The 6,978-nt window shown below is 33.7% G+C and overlaps 1 non-coding gene across 1 annotated transcript; it reads right to left on the bottom strand.

The window, feature by feature from the left end:
• Positions 1-5,439: 5,439 nt before the first annotated feature.
• On the bottom strand, positions 5,440-5,545 carry LOC121231183 (small nucleolar RNA R71). The gene has a single exon (XR_005929250.1). It is a non-coding gene; the product is annotated as a small nucleolar RNA R71 (small nucleolar RNA).
• Between the last annotated feature and the right edge of the window lie 1,433 nt (positions 5,546-6,978).

The following is a 6,978-nucleotide window of genomic DNA, read 5'->3' as shown; positions in this document are numbered from 1 at the left end:
TTACCCATTTCATATGCATAATACAAGCATAATCATAAACATCAATTATATCCACAAGCTTGGCATAAGCTTAAGTACATCAACAACACATGTTAGTTCATTTAAGCAAGATTTATATGAATTTGGCATAAGCTTGGCATATGCATACATATGTTAATTCATATTGAACATTTACCATTTCATTTGCATAACACATAAAAACATAAACATAGAATTAACCATATTCACAAGTTAGTGATTAAACACATAACTTAGCAAAAATGACCACATGATAAAATAAATTTCATGAATATAGCATATAAGCATTCATACTTTTCATGAACATGGCTATCCACACTTTAATCATCAACAACTCATACATTTCCATACTTTCATGACATTGCCAATCGGAACACTTACCATCCATTCCCTTTCTATACCCGTTAAACTACTTAGAATAATATCGGATACACAAGAATCTCACAAACTATGTAACGGTCTGGTTTCAGCTAAATCAGAATAGTGATTTTGAAACCACAAATCTAAGGTCGTAAAATTATTTTAATATTATTTTTGGTGTTTATAGAATGTGAATATGCATGTGTGAAAATTTTGTGAAATAATTTTAGCATTTGGATGCTTAATTTGAAAAAAAAAAGACTTAATCGCGTAAAATACAAAGTAACATGCTATATGTTAAAAGTGCCTAATTGCTATGGCTTATTAATTGTAAGGTCCTTCTGTTGATATTAGACCATTGATAGTGAAATTTGACATAAATGGGCATTAAATGGATGATATTAAATGTTTTATATTAAAGGTTAAAATTGTAAAATGGTTATTAATGTTAATATTAATTAAAACAAAGCTAAAAAAATTATCATCATTTTCTCCAAAAATAGAAAGAAAAACAAGCTTGGAATATGCTTTAGGGTTCAGCTCTTTGAAGCTTTGATTGAGGTACGGTTTTAGCTCAATTTTTGATATTGTTTTTTTGTGATCGTTGCTTTGAGTACTAGCTAGCCCATGCCTTAATTTTTGGAATTAATGATGATTTTGAAAAGTACCATTGATGAATGCTTGAGTTCTTGAATGTTTGATGATAGAAAATAAGTATTTGTTGATATATTATCATGTTTTATAAAGTGATTTTTAGTGAAATTTCATAAATGGGATTTATTTGTGAAAATGTGAAAATATTTGGTTAAATGTGTGAATAAATGTGAAATATAGGCTATTATGGAGCCTATAGAAATTCGACTAGCTTGGGTTTGAATTGAATTGGTTTAATTTTTGTATTTATTGAAATAAGGACTAAATTGAATAAATGTGAAATTTTAGGGGCTAAAGTGTAAAAAAACCCAAATATGTGTTTGTGGACTAAATTGAATGTGTTGTTGAATAAAAGAGTTCATTTTGAATGTATATAGATCAAAAATGAAAGAAATAAGATTTAGATCGGGGGAAATAAAAAGTTATTGAATAGTCGATCCAGTCCCTCTATTCTGACTACGAGGTAAGTTCTTATGCAAATAAATGTCATTAAATTGCATTATATGTGCATAAATGTTATTGAATTGCTATGAATGTGAACGAGCATATACAAGCAAGAATCGACAAAATTACAACATTTGAAAGGTACCTACAAACCTTCGGAATAGCATAGGATACAAATGTCATGACATTAGGATCATCGAGATGAGATTACATGTAAGACCATGTCTGGGACATTGGCATTGTATTATGACTATCTGTAAGACCATGTCTGGGACATTCACATCATTATACGATTACGTGTAAGACCATGTCTGGGACATCGGCATCGTTAATCGATTACGTGTAAGACCCTGTCTGGGACAGTGGCATCGATATGTGATAACATGTAAGACCATATCTGGGATATGGCATTGTATGAGCTTATGTGATTTCCGAGTATCCTTAACAATTCTGAATGGTTCAATGAGCAAAGTCAAGTCGAGAAAAATTAAATGAAAGAGTTAAGTGACTCAAGTACATATGAGATTCATACGAGTATTGAAATGATAAGTAATTGATGAAATTACATGTCAATCTGAATAAGTATTCATTGAGATAGGTTTGTGTATTTATAGGTGCTTATCCATAAATTTCTTACTTGATGAGTTCAATTATGATGTTGAATGTGATCAATGAGAAAGGTTTGTGAACTTGTATGTGAATAGCTATCCTTAACATATTTGAATTGATATGCAAATGTTCATATGATGGTTTTATTTGTATATGGCTTACTAAGCTTTTAAAGCTTATTTTGTGTGTTATTTCCATGTTTTATAGATTATTGAAGCTATCTCGGACTCGGGGATCGTCAAGAAACATCATCACACTATTGATCATCTCGTTGGTACTTTTAATGCTTTTTGTATATGGTATATGGCATGTATAGGCTAGTGTTTTTATGATATATTTTGAGACTTGATATTAGCCATGAGATTTGGCTTACTTTTGATGTAAATGTTGGTGTGGATTTGGCCATTTTAGTTAGCTTAAGTTATGTGTTTGATAAGTAAGTTATGTGATGCATATAATGTCTTATATGTTGGCTTGTTTGGTATGGTTACATGGTTGTTCTTTTGGTTGGTTGTACATTGAAGTATTAAGGTTGGAATGATGGTATGTTGTGACTTGGTTTTGAGATGATGAAATGGATGTGAATAGAATGCATGATATGTGTATCGAATAGCATGTTTTGGATGCTTATATATGTGTTGAAATGGTACCATTTTGGTTGCTAAGTGTGCTTGTGGAAAGGGTGGCAAATTGGCTTTGCAAATGGCCTATTTTTGTCCACACGAGAAGAAACATGAGTCTGTATCTCAGTCGTGTGCAACACACGGTCATGTTACATGGCCGTGTGACCCCTGGGGTACCCTTTTGAATTAAGGCAGTATACCCTACAGGTTTGACACAGCCTAGACACACGGGCGTGTCTATTGGCCGTGTGTGTGGCACACAGGCATGTCTACTAGCCCTGTGTGTGGCACATGGGCTAGCACATGGGCGTGTGGCTGGCCGTGTGGCCAAGTCAGTAACCTCTCGAGTTTTCCCATGGCCATGGCACACAAGAGCATCCTCGGCCGTGTGGTAAAGTCAGTATGTATGCCCTGTTTTCACACGGCCTATGACACGGGCGTGTCTGGTAGCCGTGTGAGGCACACGGACTATTCACACGAGCGTGTGACCCTAGAATGTATGAAAATTTTCTAAGTTTCCTAAAGTTTGTAAATGTTATCGGTTTAATCCTGAACCCCTTTTAAGCATGTTTTAAAGTCTCGTAGACCTATATAAGGGACATTGTGAATGATTTAAATGAATTTTTATTACGAATGCTTAAAGATATGTGTATTATGTGAATTATTCGGTAATGCCTTGTAACCTTATTCCAAAAACGGATAAGGGTTAGGGGTGTTACATTTAATTGATATCAGAGCTACGATTTAGTCAATTCTAGGACTAACATAGCATGTGAGAGTCTGGCTACACATGCCATATATATGAATAGTGATAGTGTGATGATTCTTGACAGTTAAAATGTGATACGGGTTAGGGGTGTTACACAGTGTGTGCTAACATATGGCCGAAACAATTTCTTTCCTTTTCCTTTACATAGATGCTCTCTCTTAAGCCATAAATGGGTCTGCTCACACAAGCTGTCAGTCGGAACGTAGCTACACGGTGCTACTTACATAAACTGTCAAGTATCCACAACATATGAAGGAATTCAGCCACCGATAGGATGTTTAGGGCCAGCACCCGAAACATGGTAACCCTAATGACATGTCATTTGTATTCTGTATATTCTTAAGGTTCAAACGGGGCTCAATAATCGTCATATGTCGTTGAATTTCCATAGTTTCTTGACAAGGTAAATTACATAAAAATATATATTGATTCAATCACGATAGAATCACATACTAACATTCAATTAATCAACATTATACAGAATTTAGTTCATACAAACTTACTTGACTAGATTGTAGAAATGACAAAGTACCGGGGCATTTTGGTAATTTTCTTTCTCCTCGATTTTCCACCTGATCTTGATCTAAATTAATAATTTCATTCAATCTATTAATTTATATAGCAAACCAACTTATTTTATGCAAATTAATTATTTTCAAAATTTTTACAAAATTGCCCCTAAAGTTTTACTTTTATTCAATTTAGTCCTTGAGTCTAAAACATGGAAATTAACCATTTTTACCCAAAATTGAGCATATCCGAATACTCATGGCATCCAATACAGCACATTAATGTAATAATTTCACATCAAATCCTTGTACTTTTATTATTTTAACAATTTTGTCCCTAATTAGAAAATTCATCAAAAATCACTTAACAAAATACTTTTAAATACCAACTAATATTTCAAATTCATCATTTAACATAAAAAAATCACTAGATTCATTAATGGAAACATTCAAAATCTTTATCAGTTTCAAAATCGAAGGTGCGGGCTAGCTGGACCTAGTTGCAACGATATCAAGAACATAAAAATTATTAGAAATGGGGCTAAAATGACAAACCAAGCTAGCTTTCACCATGGTCGAACCTCAAAGCTTCAAAATGGTTTCTTCTACCTTTTCAATTCGATGAAGAAGAGATGTAAAGATGATAAAACATTTTACTTTTATTTAATTTAATTTAAATTGCCTAATTACCATTTTACCCTTAAAACTCAACCAAATTTCACCAAATGCCAAGTCATGTTCATCCACTATCCTCTAAATTGGTTGAATTTCTACATTAAGCCCTATTTAATGCTTTTATATCCATTAGATACAAAAAATGTTATAGCCAATAAATTTTACATCTTTACAATTTAGTCATTTTTAATTAATTAACTATTGAAACATTAATTTTTTTTAAAAAAATTTAATACCACCTTAATGACACTTCGTAAATATTTATAAAAATATTTATGGCTCAGTTTATAGAAACGTCTAAAACCACTTGAACTTAATCAGTCATTTATATAACATTAATTACCATATCAAAAACCTTTTTAAAACCATATTTGACTCGTAAATATCAAGTAATAATATTTACAAACTTACTCGCCGAATTTGTGGCCCCAAAATCACTATTTTTTTATCATATTGAAAAACGAACTGTTACAGGAGATCGAGGCACCGCAGTTTGAATTGAAGCCTGTGATGTTTCAAATGATTCAAACAATGGGCCAATTTAGTGCTATGCCCATAGAAGATCCACATCTTCACCTTTAACTATTCATGGAGGTGAGTGATGCTTTGAAGATAATAGGTGTAACTGAAGACACATTGAGATTGAAGTTGTTTTCATACTCATTGCGAGATCGAGCATGAGCATGGCTTAATTCATTGCCATCATATTCAATTTCAACTTGGCAAAAACTAGTCGAACGTTTTCTGGTAAAATATTTCCCACATAGAAAAAATACTAAGTTGCGGAATAAGATCAGCACTTTTCAACAAATGGATGATGAGTCCTTATACAAGGTGTGGGAAAGATTCAAGGAGTTACTTTAAAGATGCTCTCACCACGGGATTCCACATTACATCCAGTTGGGGACATTTTATACTAGTCTCAACGTACACACAAGGTTGGTGGTAGATACTTCCGCGAACGGTGCTCTATTGTCGAAGTCTTATAATGAGGCTTACTAGATCATTAAGAGAATAGCCAGTAACAATTACCAATGCTCGATTAATCGAGCAGCTTCAAGAAGATGAGTTGTTGAAGCTTTCAGCTCATGTATCTTCTATCTCTTTAATGTTGAAACAGTTTCTACTAACAATTTTAATCATATTGCAGCTCAACCACCGACTCAATTTGATGTTATTTCCTGTGTATATTATGGGGGCGGTCATTCTTTCGAGAATTGTCCATCAAATCCCAAGTTAATTTATTACGTAGGAAATCAAAAAAAAAGTGGATAAGGACCACAGCCAACTTCATAATGCTTCATGGCAGAACCATCCAAACTTCTCTTAGAGTAACCAAGGAGGAGGACTGAACAACACTTACATGCAGCATTGACCAAGTCAACCTCAAGGGTTCAATCAACAAGTTCAAAAGCCACTACAAGCTGAATCATATAATAGTTTAGAGAATTTTTGAAGGCGTACATGGTGAAGAATGATGCCTTAGTCTAAAGTCAAGCAGCAACACTGAAAAATTTGGAGAACCAAATGGGTCAATCAACTACAGAGCTTAGTAATAGACCGCAAGAAGCCTTGCCAAGCAATATAGAAAATCCAAGGAATTTGGGTAAGAAACATTGCAATGTAGTTGCTTTATGAAGTGGTAAGACTTTCAAACCCAAGGAAGCTGTGGTTGAAAATCAACCTATTGAGAAGAAGGAAAGTCAACCAATAGTTAAAATTCCTGCATCAGAAAAGTCAAAAATTACAAAGTCTGATGAGGTAAAATCTAAACTAGTGAATTCTGATAAGCTAACACCTTCTTTAGTTGCATATTTATCTCCTCAGAAAAGTTGTTCAGTCTAAGCAAAAGTTCCATCACCTCTATATCCTTAAGTATTCCAGGAACATAAGCAGAAGTAGGAGGTGTAATTCAAGAAGTTTTTGAGCGTTCTAAAGCAGCTTCACATTAATATCCCGTTGGTGGAGGCTTTAGAACAAATGCTCAATTATGTCAATTTCATCAAGGACATTTTGACTATGCAGAAGAGACTTAGTGAGTACGAGACTATAGCACTAACGAATGAGTGCAATGCGTTCTTATAGAATAAGCTACCTCTAAAAATGAAGGACCCATGAAGCTTTACTATACCTTGTAATATTGGAGAATCTTACTGTGGTAAAGCTTTATGCAATTTAGGAGCAAGCATCTACTTGATGCCAAAATATATTTTTAAGATGTTTGGAATAGGTGAAGTAAAACCCACAACTGTGACACCTCAATTGGCAAATCGATCTTTAGCATACCCAGAAGGAAAGATTGATGATGTTTTGGCAC

The sequence above is a fragment of the Gossypium hirsutum genome, chromosome A06 (genome assembly GCF_007990345.1).
Source record: "Gossypium hirsutum isolate 1008001.06 chromosome A06, Gossypium_hirsutum_v2.1, whole genome shotgun sequence".
NCBI lineage: Eukaryota > Viridiplantae > Streptophyta > Magnoliopsida > Malvales > Malvaceae > Gossypium > Gossypium hirsutum.
This window is presented reverse-complemented; position numbering and strand designations above follow the sequence as displayed.